Raw genomic sequence first — 16,787 nt, forward strand, 5'->3', positions numbered from 1 at the left:
AAAAGCCACAGTCTGTCTGTGACTCAGTCTCAGAAGTGTCATCCCACCACTTTTGCCATATTCTGTTTGTTGGAAGGGAATCACTAAGTGAGCCCATGTTTAAGAGGGCAGAGATTAAACAAGAGGGTGAACACCAGGAGGCGGGGATTATCGCCGGACATGTTAGAGGCTGCCTACTGCAGTGGGATAAAATATCTAGGCTTGTCATTCCTCCCTTTTTCTTTACCTTGATAATTTGGACATGACATACCATTTTTAAATGTTTGTTTTTTAATTTTAGACTGAGCTAACGATTTCCTATAGAATTGTGATCTGGGTGCCTATTTCTTACAGAAATATCCTGGTAAAATTCATACCAAAAACACTCAAGCAAACAAAATCTTTTGTTATGTATGGTGGCACATAGCCCTCGTGGCACTAGATAATTCTAGTGGAATTTTCTGTATGTATGTCTGCCTCTATCTGAGAGAGCACAGCCCCATGAACTCCCTCAGGACAGTGAGGGAAAAGGGCGCCAACATTTTACTGAGCTCCTATGAGGGGGGGAGGCCTTGTGCTACACCGTGCACATAGATTATTTTAATCTGCACCCTAACCTGCCAAGAAAGCCCTCCTGTCTTCAATTCACAGAGGAAGAAACTGAAGTCAAGTGATGAACTCATGGCCACACAGGTGAAAACTGGCAAAGGACTTGGGATTAAAACCCAGGTTATATTGGAGCTTTTTGTAAAACAAAACAAAACAAAACAAAACAAAACAAAAAAACCCCAGGTTATAGGGATCCAAAGCCCATCATGTCCATTGATACACCACACTGCACCCTGTCTTATCTCATTGTCACAGGGCCTGCCTTATAAATTGTGAACTGAGGGTTTCCTCAAAATTCATATGTTGACGTTCTAACATCCAATACGTCAGAATTGGACTGTGCTTGAAAATAGGGTTTTTAATGTGATGATTAAGTTAAAATAAGGCCATTACGGGTGAGCCCTAATCCAATATGACTGGTTTCCTTATAAGATAAGGAAATTTGGACACACACAGAAAAACACTAGGGATATGCATACATACTGAGGAAAGACCATGTGAGGGCCTGGAGAGAAAGCAACCATATACAACCCAGGGAAAGAGGCCTCAGTATAAACTAAATCTGCCACTGCCTCAATCTTAAACTTCTCAGCTCCAAAACTATGAGAAAATAAATGTCTGTTTTTAAGCCACCCAGCCTGTGATATTATGTTACGACAGCCCTAGCAACCTAATATAATATTATATATACACACACATACACTCATGCATATATAAGGTGTCCCAAAACAATGCATACACACTGGGTTAAATATGGAAAGAAAGAAACATCAGGCTCTCTGCTCCTCCTGTTCATCAGACAGCCGCTCTTTCTGCACAGTGCCTGCAACAACCCTGAGACAGGATGGTGAAGGTTGGAGTGATCAGATTTGGCCACATTGGGTGCCTGGTCACCAGGGCTGCTTTTAACTCTGGAAAAGTGCATATTGTTGCCATCAATGACCTCTTCATTGACTTCAACATGGTCTACATGGTCCAGTGTGATTCTACTCATGGCAAGTTCAAAGACACAGTCAAGGCTGAGAACGGGATGCTTGTCCTCAATGGAAAGTCCATCTCCATCTTCAGGACTGAGATCCCGCCAACATCAAATGGAGTGATGCTGGTGCTGAGTATGTTGTGGAGTCTACCTGTGTCTTCACTACCAGGGAGAAGGCTGGGGCTCATTTGAAGGGTGGAGCCAAGAGGGTCATCATTTCTGCCCCTTCTGCAGATGCCCCCATGTTTGTGATGAGTGTGAACCATGACAAGAATGACAACTCCCTCGAGATTGTCAGCAATGCCTCCTGTATCACCAACTTCTCGGGCCCCCTGGCCAAGGTCATCCATGAAAACTTTGGCATTGTGGAGGGACTCCTGACCACAATCCATGTCATCACTGCCACCCAGAAGACAGTGGATGGCCCCTTTAGGAAGCTGTGGTGTGATGGCCAAGAGGCTGCCCAGGATATCATCCCAGCTTCCACTGGTGCTTCCAAGGCTGTGGGCAAGGTCACCCCTGAGATGAATGGGAAGCTCACTGGAATGGCCTTCGGTGTCCCCAACCCCAATGGGTCAGTTTTGGATCTAACCTGCTGCCTGGAGGAAGCTGCCAAATATGATTTCATCAAGAAGGCAGTGAAGCAGGCATCAGAGTGCTCCCTCAAGGGCATCCTGGGTTATACTGTAGACCAGATTGTCTCCTACAACTTTAACAGTGACACCCATTCCTCCATCTTCGATGCTGGGGCTGGCATTGCCCTCAAAGACCACTTTGTCAAGCTCATTTCCTGGTATGATAATGAATTTGGCTACAGCAACAGGGTAGTAGACTTTATGGTCCACATAGTCTCCAAGGAGTAAGAGCCCCCTAGAACACCAGCCCTAGCAAGAGGAAGATAGGCCCTCAGCTGCAGTGGACTCCTTGCCCCAAATGGATCCCCCAACACACTGAGAATCTCCTGACCTCCAGTTTCCATCCCAGAATCCCTAAAGAAGGGGAGGGGTTTAGGGAGCCCTACCTTGTTGTGTACCATCAATAAAGTTCAGGGGAAAAAATAAAAAGAAACATCAATTGCGCTTTCAGCTGTTGAATTGTATATACATTTTTGGGATACCCTGTATATGGTAATACATAAAAGCATATATACAAAATAAATATATATGTATATGTCATAAACCCTTAAAATAAAATTTTATACTAAATATGTTCCATGTTGGGAGTTTGCATTAAGTTAGCTATCTAGGTACTATACTTGATTTCTTTGATTATCATTTTCCATGAACTTCTGAGGATTTCTGGTGGGTGACAGGAAAGAAGGTAGGGTATAAACAAGGAGAAATAGACTCATACTCAGACAAACTGGCTTTAAGTTGGGTCTCTGTCATGTATTTTTAGCTATAGGACCTTGGGCAATATGCTTAGGCTTCCTTAGCCTGTGCCTCCTTATTTTTCCACTTCAGCTAACATTCCTTGAGTATCTACTCCAGGCCAGACTGTGCTTTTGCATAAATCATCTCAATTGGTAAAATGTGGTAACAATGCCACCTAGCAGGGTTCCTGTGATGATCAAGCAGAATAATACACATGAGAGGGCTTTGTAAACTGCACAGGCTGATACAAATATCAGGGTGTGTCATTTTTCTGTTTTTCACATCAGTGCTTCCAAATGATAAAACTGTAATTCTGACCTTAGAAACAATGGCTCATTTGGTTTTCTTCTCTAGCTAAATGACCCAAAGGTAGTCTAAGAGTTATGTTAACCTTCCCAAACCCAGCTTTAAACCTACAACTCCCCTGCTGAATAAACAAATAAGCTTCAAAAACTTGAATAATATCCAAAATACGTATATGGTGTATGAATGTAAGGTCTCAGCCTAAAGCTACCTTTCCAACTTTATTTCCTGTTGCATATTCTGCATCAGATTTTCAACAAAGCAAAATGGCTAGACACTTCCTGAACTTTGTTTCTTTATGTTCGATCGTGAGGATTCTTCCCGCTGGTCCTTGCAGTTGCTGAGACATGTAATGCATTTAGCACACAGCCTGGAATGTAGTAGATCCTCAATAAATGGTAGCTGCTATTATTTTATCCCCTCTGGCTACCATATAATTTACTTATTATGTTAATTGTTAATTGGTGGGCTTTCCCTTCTAGTTCTGTGTGACCAAGGAGCAGGGACATATTTTGTTGTATCCTATGGACCTAGGACAGTGTGTAAAATAAAGTAGGGGCTCAATATTTGCCTTTCTAATTTCTGTACTCTCAGAGAACCTAATACAGCACTGCACAGCTAGGAAGTGTTGAATAAAAGTTTATTATTAAATCACTTTTAGTCTTTTAAATAATATATCTAGTATTTTCAAGGTGCCTCATTGATCTATGATCCACTTCTATCTTTTCACATTACTGGTAGAATATATTTCAAACAAATATTGTGTGTGTGTGTGTGTCCCTAATATATATATATATATATATATATATATATATATATATATATATTTATATATTCTATGTAATAACAGCCTAATATGCTAAGTGTCTGGTCATCCAGTTGGCTGTTCAACCAATATAAGTGTAATATGCTAATGATATGCTAAGACCACTCAACTGCTCGCTATGATGTGCACTGACCACCAGGGGGCAGACAGTTGACCAGTTGACCAGCTACTATGACATGCACTAAACACCAGGCGACAGATGCTCCAACCGGTAGGTTAGCTTGCTGCTGGGGTCTGGCCGATTGGGACTGAATGAGAGGGCCTGGACATGCCCTGGAGCCCTCCCACAGTCCCTCCCCAGCTGGCCAGCTTCCTGCATCCCTCTCTGGCCCTCATCATGCACTGGTGGGGTCTCTTGGCCTGGTCTGCACTCTCTTGCAGTCTGGGTTCCCTCAGGAGATATTGGAGAGCCAGTTTAAGCGCAATCCCACAGGCCAGGCCGAGGGACCCCACTGGTGTACAAATTCGTGCACCAGGCCTCTAGTATGTGTGTGTGTGTGTATATATATATATATATATATATATATATATATATATATATTAGAGGCCTGGTGCACAAAGATTTGTGCACTTGGCGGGGAGGGTCCCTCAGCCCGGCCTGTGCCCTCTTGCAGTCTGGGACCCCTCAGGAGATGACCACCTGCTGGCTTAGGCCTGCTCCCAGGGGATTGGGCCTAAGATGGCAATCAGACATCCCTGTGGCAGCCTGGCAGCCCTCGGGGGATGTCCACCTGCCAGCGGGGAGCAGGCCTAAACTGCAGTTGGACATCCTTAGCGCTGCTGAGGAGGCAGGAGAGGCTCCCACCACCACCGCTGTACTGGCAGCCATCAGCCTGGCTTGTGGCTGAGCAGAGCTCCTCCCATGTGAGAGCGCCCTTACCACCAGGGCAGCAGCTCCTGCATTGAGCGTCTGCCCCCTGGTGGTCAGTGTGTGTCATAGTGACCAGTCATTCCCAGTCCTTCTGCTGTTAGGGTCAGTTTGCATATTACCCTTTTACTATATAGGATAGAGGCCTGGTGCATGGGTGGGGGCCGACTGGTTTGCCCTGAAGGGTGTCCCGGATCAAGGTGGGGGTCCCGCTTGGGTGCCTGGCCAGCCTGGGTGAGGGGATTATGGCTGTTTGCAGCTGGTCACACCCCCTTCAGGGTGGGGGTCCCCACTGGGGTTCCTGGCCAGTCTGGGTGAGGGGCTGAGAGCCGTTTTCAGGCTGGCAGGTGACTGAAGCTCCCAACCTCTCCTTTTGATCTTTTTTTAAATTTTATTCTGGGATTTATTTACCTCCTATGGTTGTCACTGGAGCTGAGAGCCAGCTTTAGCTCTGAGGCTTGGCTCCAGCTCTGAGACCTTGGCTGCTGAAAGCAGGTATCTGGGTTTGTTTGGCTTCTATAATTGAAGCACTGTTGCAGCTCCAGCTCTGAGGCCCGGCTGCCTGAAAGCAGGCTTCTGGAGTTTGTTTAGCTTCTATAATTGCAACATTGTTTCTTAGAGTGCAGCTCAGAGGCTGGCAGCAGCAGGTGGGGAACCTTGGCTTCCTCCATCACTGGAACAAGCAAGCCTCCTGTTCGCTTCAGCTGCCTGGCTTCCGGCCGCCATCTTGGTTGGCAGTTAATTTGCATATCACCCTGATTAGCCAATGGGAAGCATGTCGGAGGTACAGTTAATTACCATGTTTGTCTATTATTAGATAAGATATATATATATATATATATATATATATATATCCTATCTAATAAAGAGGGAATATGCTAATTGACTCTTACATTGTCACAAAGATGGAGGCGCCCACAGCCAATAAAGAGGGAATATGCTAATTGTCATGCCCTCAAAGATGATGGTGCCCACAGCCACAAGATGGTGGCACCCAGTCCCCTCTGCCCTGCTGGGGCAGCAGGCACATGGCAAGGCGGGCTCAGCCATTTCACATGCCTGCCTCCAGAGTCTCCCAGTCCCCTCAGCTCCCCAGCTGTGCAGGGCTGGCCTGAGGCACAGGCAAGACTCGGATGGCAGCTGCCCAGCCACCCAGTGCCACCCGAGGCTCAGGTAACCAGGGCTGGCCGAGGCTTGCACTGCTGGCATTGGCAGCAGCAGAGGTGTATGGGGTGTCACCGTCCCCTGATTGCCAGGTCGCTGCCCACCCCTGAGGGCTCCTGGACTGTGAGAGGGGGCAGTCTAGGCTGAGGGACCCCCCCTCACCACTCCAGTGCATGAGTTTTCATATATATAAACATGTTAAGTTTAAGGAAAAATTTTGCTCTTAAGTTTTATAAAAGTCATCAAAATATCCTCTAGCTTCATGTTTTTCAGGTCTTTTTTTTTTTTTTTTTACTTAAGGCATTGACATACATAGTGAGCATTTATCGTTGGTAAAGCAATATATCTAAAAACATATTAGAGAGGCAAAATCAATTAAAGTGAGCAAATAATTAATGAACTTCTACAGTGTGAAACATTTTACAGCTTTTACAAAGAAGCAAAAAGCACTTCTGCTCTAAAATTGCTTATAACCTCTAGGTAAGAAAAACATATGGACAACTCACTATAAAATAAAGTAGAAGAACCAGAAGAAAGAAACAAAGTAGTATGAGGTGAATCTTTAAATTGTGCACATCTGAAAAGAGGCATTCACCTCTCTGAGCCCTTCAGCCAAACCCTGCCCTAGGTAAATAGGTTAACATTCAATTAACCAGAAAGTCCGTTACTCAGAATGCTTTGCTCCTCAAACTTGTCCAGGAACAAAGGGTTCGGTGTTCTTTCATTTTTGTGTGCATCTGCGCTGTGTTTGAGTAGTATGAGAGGCAATGTAAGTAATAACCCTGAAGCTAGACTTTAAAGCTGATCACAGTTATTTAGCAACGTGAGCCCCCCTTCCCCCAACCCCCCTCCCCCTCCCCCTTGATGGATTTAGACAGGGGCTGCTCTGAGTTCCTTTGTGAGAACTTATGCTCAGGATGACTGATTGACAAGTGGAGCTTTTTCCCTTTCTGGGAGAAAAGAAATTTCCAGGGTCGTGCTCCTTGTATTTGCAAAGAGCTCTAAAAGCTCCAGAGAGAGAAAAGAGTCAAAATTGACTTCTTGCTGATGATCACAAACTTCATGACAGGGAAAAAGGAGAGGGACAAAGAAAAAGGGAGATTGAGGCTGTGATGCAGAATGTCAGGATAACTACCAAGGAAAATGACTGCAAAACAGGCCTCGGGATACATAGGAAGTTAGCTACTCAACAAAAAATACAGGCATTTGATAGAAAGAGCAGAGGTTGAAGAACTTCAACCCCAATCAAGATGGGGTCTGCAACAGCAGCCTGCCAAGAGAGAAGTGTGACATCTACTATGTGGACGGCTTTTCCTAAGAAAGACGCGATGTTCACCGAGTTTCGGTGGACTTGCTATTCATTTAGTATTATACTACATATGTCCTGGTACATGTTGTTCCAGGAAAAAAACAAGCTATATTTCTATTATCCATATTCATGTGACCATAAACTCTATCTGTATTCTAATACTCATCTTGATTTATTCATAAGGGCCTGCAAAATTCATGCTTTAGTGAGGAAATGTTTTAGCTCTTCATATTTCTTTTGTGGTCATTTTCAACACTAAATGACTAAAAAGTGGGAGTTTGGGGCCCCGTTCGCTTCTGGGAGTAAAAAGAGTCCTATATACATTAGATCTTCTTTTCTGAAAACAAAGTCCTGGATTTTGAAGAGGGATATTTTTATCCCCAGGAAATAATCTTTAAAAAAATAGCTGGAAAAAAACTAGTTATATTGGTATATGTTTAAGCCTTTATATTGAGAAGAGAGATTATTAACATAGTGGTTTGAGAAAATAAGTAGGATTCCTGTTTAATGAAACCCATTTTCATTACTGGTTGGCTTCGTGACTGGATAGCCAAAGGCAGGAAGGGTGCAGAAGCTAGTGATGAATGGAGCTGTTTTAGAGTCTGAGAGAAATGAGCTGATTCTTCTGAAGTCATAGGAAACAAAGTGAAAAACTGGTGGTGTGAAGTGGAAGGACACAGGGACCCGGAAAGTTGTAAAGAGGGACTCTGAGACCAACATGAGAAAGGCATCAACTCCAACATGTGCCAACCATACATCTTCCAACATCTGGAATGCTTTTCTGACTCAAGCTGCTGGTTAAGATTCAGATGCATTGCCCTTTCCATAATTTCCTCACTAACAAATACGACTTATTCACCAGTGAGAATGAAAACCATTATATTTCATGCTATAAGATTCCTAAGAATTTGTTTCACCTTGGAAAATCAAGTTTTACAATCAGAGCTCAGAAACAAACAAACAAAAAACCCATGTGTTTGTTTAGCTTTGCACAAAGAAAGTACCAAATGCTTAGGAATTATGAATTGTTAATGAAAGTGTATAGAGACATAAAAAGGGGACAGTTCATTTATGAGTGTCCCATTTAGGGAGTAACCTTTAACCAGGGATGCAGAGCATGAATGTAAGATCTGGTTCTTCCCCCAAGAAAGACAGTTCAAGTCATCAGGGCCCTGTCTGCCCAACTATAAAATGAGGAGTAAATACACACTTCCCATTTGCCAGAAGAATATTAAAAGGTTTAATTCCATAATTGACTTAAAGAGCATTGAGTTATTTGAGAAAATAAATGGGAAGTATCATAAACTTTCACATCCATATATCATTCATGATCCCCCAATTGTCCAGCAAGGTCTGTACAAGGTGTATTTTCTCCATAAATCATTTTCTGAACATGAAGTTAAAAACCCCAGTGCCCTGGAAAACACAAGGAAGATCTACACTATATAATTAGTTGAGAATGGAGTTGTGCTAGTCACTCCTCCAGTTCCAACACTGTCATCCAGCCTCTGAAAACATTCAATCAAGTCATCCTATTGTTTACAAATCAGACGCAAACCCAAATGCTGCAAGGTTAGCCTGTTCTTCAAATAGTTACACTTCTGGCATAATATCACAGCAAAGTAGAACTACAAGATTCAGGAGATTTCCCTGTTGTTGTTCCTCTTTCCACTCCAAATTATGCTGCTGCTTCTGTAGTTTCTGCTGCATTTGCTCTTTTTCTGGTACAGCTGACAATTCTGAGGTCACCCTGGGTCGTCAATGGCAAGCTGACAGTAGGACATGGCTGTTTGAGCTAAGTTACTAATAAGTGAACCCATGGAGTGCCATTTCATTAGCGAATGTATCATTAAAAGGATCAACTCCATGACTTACTCATTGTTCTTTGCCCCTGCCTTGAAGCCTTAAACATAAAGAAACCATGCTAGCAGAGTGAAGGACTGGAACCAGCTAATTAGTGGCCCCCTTCCTGCATAGTCTCTTATCTCTCTAGCACAGAGCAAGAGCACCTCTCTCCCCACCCACAGCTAACCTTATGAATGGATTTGTTTCAGGGAAAGGGAAGAAAGAAGATAGGAAATAGTGAACTAAAAAAAAAGAAAATTAAAATAGAGTATCCATGGTAATTTCAGGGGCCTGGGACCCACTGGCTATATTGATGGCATGTTTTGGTTGACCTTACAAGTTAATATTATAGTCAAGCAGCCCTGAATATAAACCCCACCTCAACCACTTACCAGGTCTATGAAATCAAGAAAGTTATGATGTCTCTGAGCCTTTACGTTATGCATTTATAAAATAGGGACAATCAGAACACCTGTCTCTAGTGAGATAATACAGGTAAAGCACTTAATACAAATGCCTGACTATTACTATTATTCAAACTTTGGCATCAACATCTCTAAAAGTGGGCAATCATTTCTTCCCCAGGAAGTGTACTGGGACATTCTCCATTCTCCATTCCCTGATGACTTCATTGTCAGTCTGAGGTCAAAGGCTTCTTTCTCACAGTCCTTATTAATCTGTGTTATCTCCTGTTCAAAACTCTTAACACTTGAGGACAAACACAGCTAGAAACAAAGTCACATATTTTCAAGATTGCTTACTAATGATGTTACCTATGAGACAAGGAAGCTGTGTAGGATATGAGATAGAGAGAAACTTGATCTGGAGTCTTTCATTATTCCTCAACAAATACTTATTAAGAACATACTATCTTCCATGCACTAAAGTAGAATGGTGAACAAGATATAGATTCATTAAAGTTGTGATAAATGTCAGTATTAAGCCATAATCATGAGTTTATGGGATTCTTTCCTTAAGGAATGATGTAGGCAAGTATGACTGCAATTAATGCCGCTTAGTAAACTACCCCCAAAACCTAGTGTCTTTCAATAACAAACTTTTTATACCCACGCACAAGTCTGAAAGTTATCTAGGTCAATTCTGCTTCAGACTCTGGGTTGCTAGGGTTGGCTACAAGCTTCCTGTCAGGTGCATCTCTGTTTTGTGTGTCTAATTCTGGAGCCCAGGGGAGAAAGCAACAACTACTTAGGACTTGCTCTCCTCAGGATGAGCAGAGGAGCCCAAGTGATCAAGCCCAACCCCTCAAGAATGCATACTTAAGGTGTTTGCTAGTGTCACATCCCCTAATATTTCAATAGCTTACAGCAAGTCACATGACCAAGCCTAGCATCAGTGGGATAGTAACTATACCCCATCTACTCTAGTTCTCATGACAATGAGTCTCTCCTTGAACAAACTTTTACCAGACTCCTCTGAACTCTGTTCTCAAGTAGGCCTTGACTCTGGGGCTTTTGTATTCATCTCTGCATTGTCCAAGTTCAGCAATAATGATACTATGTCAGCTTAACCAAGAGTCCCTCATTCTCAATATCTGAACCTTAATATTGAATTGGGTCCCTCATCCTCTACTATCCTTCAGTGATGTTTGATTACCTGGGCCTGCCTTCATCAGGAATTCTGTTAGGTTGATTTAGCCAGAATCTTCCCCTACCACTGAGATTTCCTCCTGGTAATTTTCTATCCACTCACCCCCACTCTGCTCCTTAGCTATCCATTCCCACTTCTCCTTATTGTAGTTGGAGTCAAGCCCAATCTCTCTCCCCTACTGCAAAACCCCACTGTGGTGGTCCCTATAGTTATCACAATAGTTCCCCTGAACAAAGTCTGACTTTCCATTCCTTACAAGGGTCATGAATAATTTTTCTTTAACCCTCTGCCGTCACATGGCAACAGAAATAAATTGGAAAAAAAAGAAAATTATCCAATGTATCTCAAGTGATAATTATACTAAAACTTCAAGTATAAACCAACTTCAGCCAGGCAGAGGAGTACTCAGTAGTACTAACATGAGTTAGTTGTTCCTTCAATTTAGAAGATTAACAGTTATTCCCTCTTTATGCCATATTTCTAAGAGACTAATGATAACTAACCTTCTCTAGCCCCTTGCTATGTTCCTTGAAGAGATGGGCAATACACCCAAAAAGTTGCATGAAAGACTTTTTTTGTATTCCTAATAAGAGTTCTTTAAACCCTAAAGAACCATGTTACAAATGGTAGCACTTACTCTCCTTAATTGAAATGTATGAGTTCTGTGGAACAAGAGTAAAAGTAGGATTTGTCTATCTATCATTGTGACAAATGGACAGTTTATCGCTTCACATTTGCTCAGTACTACAGGAAAAGGGTATAAGTTCAGGAAAATCTATTTCCCACAGAGCAATTATCAATTTTAATATTAAATTTTAAAATGATTTTCAATTTATCAACTGGTCCTTGAATTCAGGGTTGAACTGTCAGATCTCTGCCTTAGATATTAGGCTGATGATGGTTCATATCCAAAGTCCATAGGTAATAAACATTTTGTAAATCTGTAATGCAGGGGTTTTTTTTGTTTTGTTTTGTTTTTCATTGTAAGTTAATTGACCTTTTTGGCCATTAGAGAGATGAACAACTTCTCTACATTTCTGACTTCTTCATTTCTTTTTGGTTAAAGTGCAAAGCCAAACATACCAAAATAAAACTCAATTTTAATTAAAGCTTCCCTGGTCCCTGAAAAAGCAGAATCCTCTTGCTTCACTGAGATTTTAAAGTTTCCTGCTTTGATGCAGTGTTGAAAAAGCAATAAAACAGGGGTGAGCAGTCTAACATGACAAGTCAAAAAAGTATTGGTCTCCTTTTGCCCTTTACTCTCTTGGCAGTAAAACCCCCCTCTGGCCCATTGTTCAGTGTCCCAGAGAAAACTTGGATTCAGTAAAAACATAGCCCCAAGTCACATACTGCTCAACAAATCTTACACATGGCCAGCTGAGGCTGTCACTAAGACCAGAGGACCCTACTTAGCTCTGACCTGGAGCACAAAATTCAAAAGTGTTTGAGGTGGTCACACACTGAAATGCTTAATTGTATATTTAAGTTAACAAAAGTTAACTTTTCGCCAATGTTTAAAAATTATCAACATCCTATCCAGGTCTAAGAGATGAGACATAATAGAATGATCTGACTGAGAAACCAATATACTCTATTAATATACTACATTAATTCCTAGTCTTCCACATAACTTTTGAAAATCTGAGTATACCATGACTGACTTTTTTTCATCTTTCCAAACTATTCTAATATCTCTAAAAACCCATTACATGGTAGGAGAACTGAACAAAAGAATTAGTAGATTATTGTCAAAATTAGTGAATCTGAAGGTAAGCTCCTTATCACACTATCTTCCTTGGTGAAAATATTCTTATCATTTTATGTGGAAACAAGAACAATCAATTGCACAATAAATAGTAAATATGATTTTCTCCTCAATTTAATGGAACCTGATAAACCTAAAATCCACGAAGGTAAGTGCATCTACTGCAGTCATTGTATAGTCTCAAATACCTTGCACAATGCCTGGAGCATAGGAGGCCTCAAAATATTCCATGAATGAATAGAAAAATATTTAAGTATATAAATGTATGGATGGAGGTATAAATGACTTTCAAGCCAGCACAAGACTATTTAATAACACAAATAACCCAAATCAGAAGAAGAGAAAACCTGGTTATCTTGTAAAAGGTGTGATGTGATATTTTTCCCCAAAGGAAAAATTTCAAGACTCCTTTTTTTCCCCCTCAGGGAAAGGAAAGATCAATGCCAGCAGCCCAGCAGGCATCAGCAGTCCCACAGTGTGTGCAAGCCTGATGGAAGAGAGAAAATTGAGGTGAGGAAATAGATTTCACTTTTGAGCTTTAAAGTAGTTATTATAAGCAATAGGGAAGAAATAATTATTTTTTTAAATGATAAGCTCTACCTGAACAATGTGACAATCTTCTATTAAAATGTAACTTTGTGAAATGGGGAGATTTGGTGGTCAAGAACCAAGCTCTGCATACTGAATAAAACAAAGTGGAAAGATGAGTTTATTGCAAGGCCTTTGACCTGCAAGCTGGGAAACTCCAGGCTATGCATAGTGGGGGCAATGCCTTCTGAGTTGCTCACACACTAAGGGATTTTTATGGGAAATACAAAAGTTATTTGGCTTTTTCAGCTGATTGGCTGCCTAGTGGTCTTCTTTCTTATTTGAAGTAGCCAAGTGTAGGGGAAGAAAAATTTTCCCTTCTAGGTTCTTTGGCTAGCCTAATAATTAAATTGATATAGGCAGATTAACAGGAGAAAAACAAATTTAATTTCATATGTACAGGAGTTCATAGAAATATAAGACTCAAAGAAGTCACCAAAGCAGTCAGCTTTTATACTTTTCAAACAATAAAACAGTTATTTGTGAAGAACTGACCAAAGGGTTGGGGCTTGGGGTAGCAAATTAATGAAGAAGTAACAAAGCTTGTTTATACAGTCCTCTCAGCCCTGAATTCCCTACCTCTGGCAATAGAACATCTCCCATCCTCCCATTACAAGAAAGGTATCCTTCACAGGGGGATTTATTTCCTGCTTTTAGAGAGACAAAGGTGAGTCAGACTGTCCTTCTTGCACCAGCTGTTTCTTAAGTAACTTTAATTCAAAATAATTAATAAGCCAAAATGGCATATTTGTAAGCAGCTAAACTCCATCGTGAGTCAGGGAACAAGGAAGTCCAGAGATGATATGAACAGACTTGGTCTTTGGGTATTGGCTGGTATCTTCTGCTGATCTCTGAAAAGAGCTGTAATTCCTATAAGATCAGGTTAAGTTTCTTTTAGGCACCTGTGTTGATCATTTCCATTTTGTGCCCAACATGAGGGACTCCATTTTAATTTTGTTCTACAGTGTTTATGCTGTTCTCCCACTCTGGATGCCTTGAATCTGTATGAAAAAATAATTTCAAGAGTCAAATCATATATCAAGCAATGAATTGCTTGCTGTTGTCATTTTTTAAAAAGCATAATAGAATTACCTCTTTGCCCTCTTCCGATGACAAGAATGACAACAATAACTAAACGGATTCTGATTCCCTTCATGCAAAATGAAAGAGGAAAGCCTTCTCTACATCATGCCTTTCGGTGGTGGTCCTTTTAGTTTGTGTGGGTTTTTTGTTTGTTTGTTTGTTTGCTTGTTTGACAACTTACAACCTCTTCAGTCACAGAAAGAGAAATTACCAAGAGATAGCATCATAAACAAGATTCTACCAGCCCAGGAAATTAGATTCTGGCCTTCTTTTCCTGAGCAAAAAATAAAAAAATAAAAATAAAATAAAAAAATAAAAATCTCTAGATAAATTCCAGACCCTACCATTTAATGGAATCATTCTCATCTACCCATTCTCACTACCACATTTCCCCAGCCCGCATTTTTATTTCAGCACAGGGCTCTTACAAAGAAGATGAGGAAGAGAACCAATGATCTCTCTCTATGTGTCTTTCCAGCTTTGCCATCCCCTTGCACCAATTATAACTGCTACAGCAGGCCAGAGCCCTCAGCAGTCTCTCTGACTAGTCAACCTGAAGCAATGAAGGGCGAGTACCAACAAAGAAAGGCAGAAAAGGTTTAGCAGATTAAAGGAAGCCTGGACTCTTTTTTCCTTCAAACCTACTGGAGCTTGTTTACCAGAATCTTAGTCTTCAATAGAGTTGACTTCAGATTTTATGGAGCATGATGACCCTTAAGCACCAAACAATCGGGGCCATTTAACATGGAAGAAGAATTGCATCTAAGAAGCCACCTGGGGATTGCAATGACAATTTACCATTCACATCAGAGCCAAAGATCTGGAAATGGGCCTTCATTCAGACAGGGTTCGGTTGAGTAGAAGTGGCCTTGGAAGTAATTACTAACTCTTGAATTTAAAACAAAGTGCAATGCAACTAAAGATCTATAGAACCAAGGGCCAATGGGAGCCCCCATTTGGCATAGTCCATGGGGCCTAGCCAACCTCATAAATATGGAGCAGAAGCTTTTATGCATTTCTTGAAATAATTCACTAATATGTAAACATATAAACCTACATATGTGCTGATTTACATATATATTTTTTTTCTATTCTCAATCCTAAAATTTAGCATTCTTAAGAAGTTAGTTTTGCAGAAAGACTGAGTTTGTTTCCTTTGCCTCCAACTGCTTCATAAAAGCTCATAAATGTACAAATCAGTCAAATATCCAAACTAACAGCATTTCATCAATCTTACTTCACCCTTAATAATTCATCCCTCTTATGTTTACTCTAATACTTGTGAAGCATAAATATGCATGATATGCGGCTGTGTATGTTCAAGCACTTTCATGGATAGACTTAACAGCGGGAGACTTTTGACCTTGGTCGGAAGAGGAAAAAGTTACTGCAATAACTAATGACAGAAATGACAGTCTCATACTTTAAATTAAAGGGAAAGGGGGAGAAAAACATTTCCAAGAGAGAATTCCTTAATAGCAATTTAGATTTCAGCCTAGGAGGTACTTTTTGTAAATTACATTTGAAAGCAGTTGCTTTTTCTACACTGGGTTTAACAGGGATAATACCTATCCTCTCGCCAAAAACCTTACAGAGATGTTGTGAGAAATAAAAGGAGAATGTCTGTGGAGCCTTTGAGCTACTTGAAATAAATATGGTAATAAATACAAGGACTTCTTATTAATTCTAGTAAATATTGAGCCAGGAAAAAAACAAGCCACAATAAAAGTGAGATTTGAATAAAATCTACTAACTCCTAATTAAATTATTCTAGATGCTTTGCTTTTTTGTTTTTGTTTTTTTCTTTTTTCTAACTCCCATTAATTTTGTAAGGAGAGTATTGGGTATTTAACATCTCATTTCCTCACTATTTTAAGGATTTTCAATATTTTGGAAAACAGTCAGATATTAACAAGAACTAATTTAGGATCCATAGATTGTTGGCAACTTGGCTTCAACACTATAATCAAGAAACTATGAAACATGAAGATTGAGACTTTGTTGTTGCCTTTGTTGTGTACCACATGCTTTAAATCTCAAAGGGATTTTTCCAGATGTTTCAGCCAGTCTTCTTGGTGTGCTTAAAAACTATGCTCTGTTTTCTGAGTCCATTTCCCCTAAATATACAAACTGAAATGCCCAGGCTAAAGTGAATTCAATCATCTTTTTTTTTTTTTTTTTTTTTTTACCATTTTTCAATGAAGCATTCTGTTCTGTCATCAGGTGAAAAGGAGAACAATACCTTCAAGATCTCATTTACAGATATAATATTATGAGAAAACTGACACAGATTTATGTACCAGCTAGTAATGGCACAGTTAGGATCATTATCTGTGCAGGGAGACGTAGGCCAAAAGGCATTTTTCATTTTCTGAATGAGCACTAACCAAACTTGGAAGTCTGTTGAAGTTAAAGAAGCAGGACATTGGTACATTGACAGGTTTTACTTAATGATACTTTTCCTGAGCCCAGAGAATGACAGACTCAG

At 40.7% G+C, this 16,787-nt stretch overlaps 1 pseudogene; it reads left to right on the forward strand.

Annotated features, from left to right (window-relative positions):
- The first annotated feature begins 1,432 nt into the window (after nucleotides 1-1,432).
- Nucleotides 1,433-2,430, forward strand: LOC139001864 (glyceraldehyde-3-phosphate dehydrogenase-like; annotated as a pseudogene).
- The last annotated feature ends 14,357 nt before the right edge of the window (nucleotides 2,431-16,787 follow it).

The sequence above is a fragment of the Myotis yumanensis genome, unplaced genomic scaffold (genome assembly GCF_028538775.1).
Source record: "Myotis yumanensis isolate MYYU_CA2020_CCGP unplaced genomic scaffold, mMyoYum1.0.hap1 SCAF_2, whole genome shotgun sequence".
NCBI lineage: Eukaryota > Metazoa > Chordata > Mammalia > Chiroptera > Vespertilionidae > Myotis > Myotis yumanensis.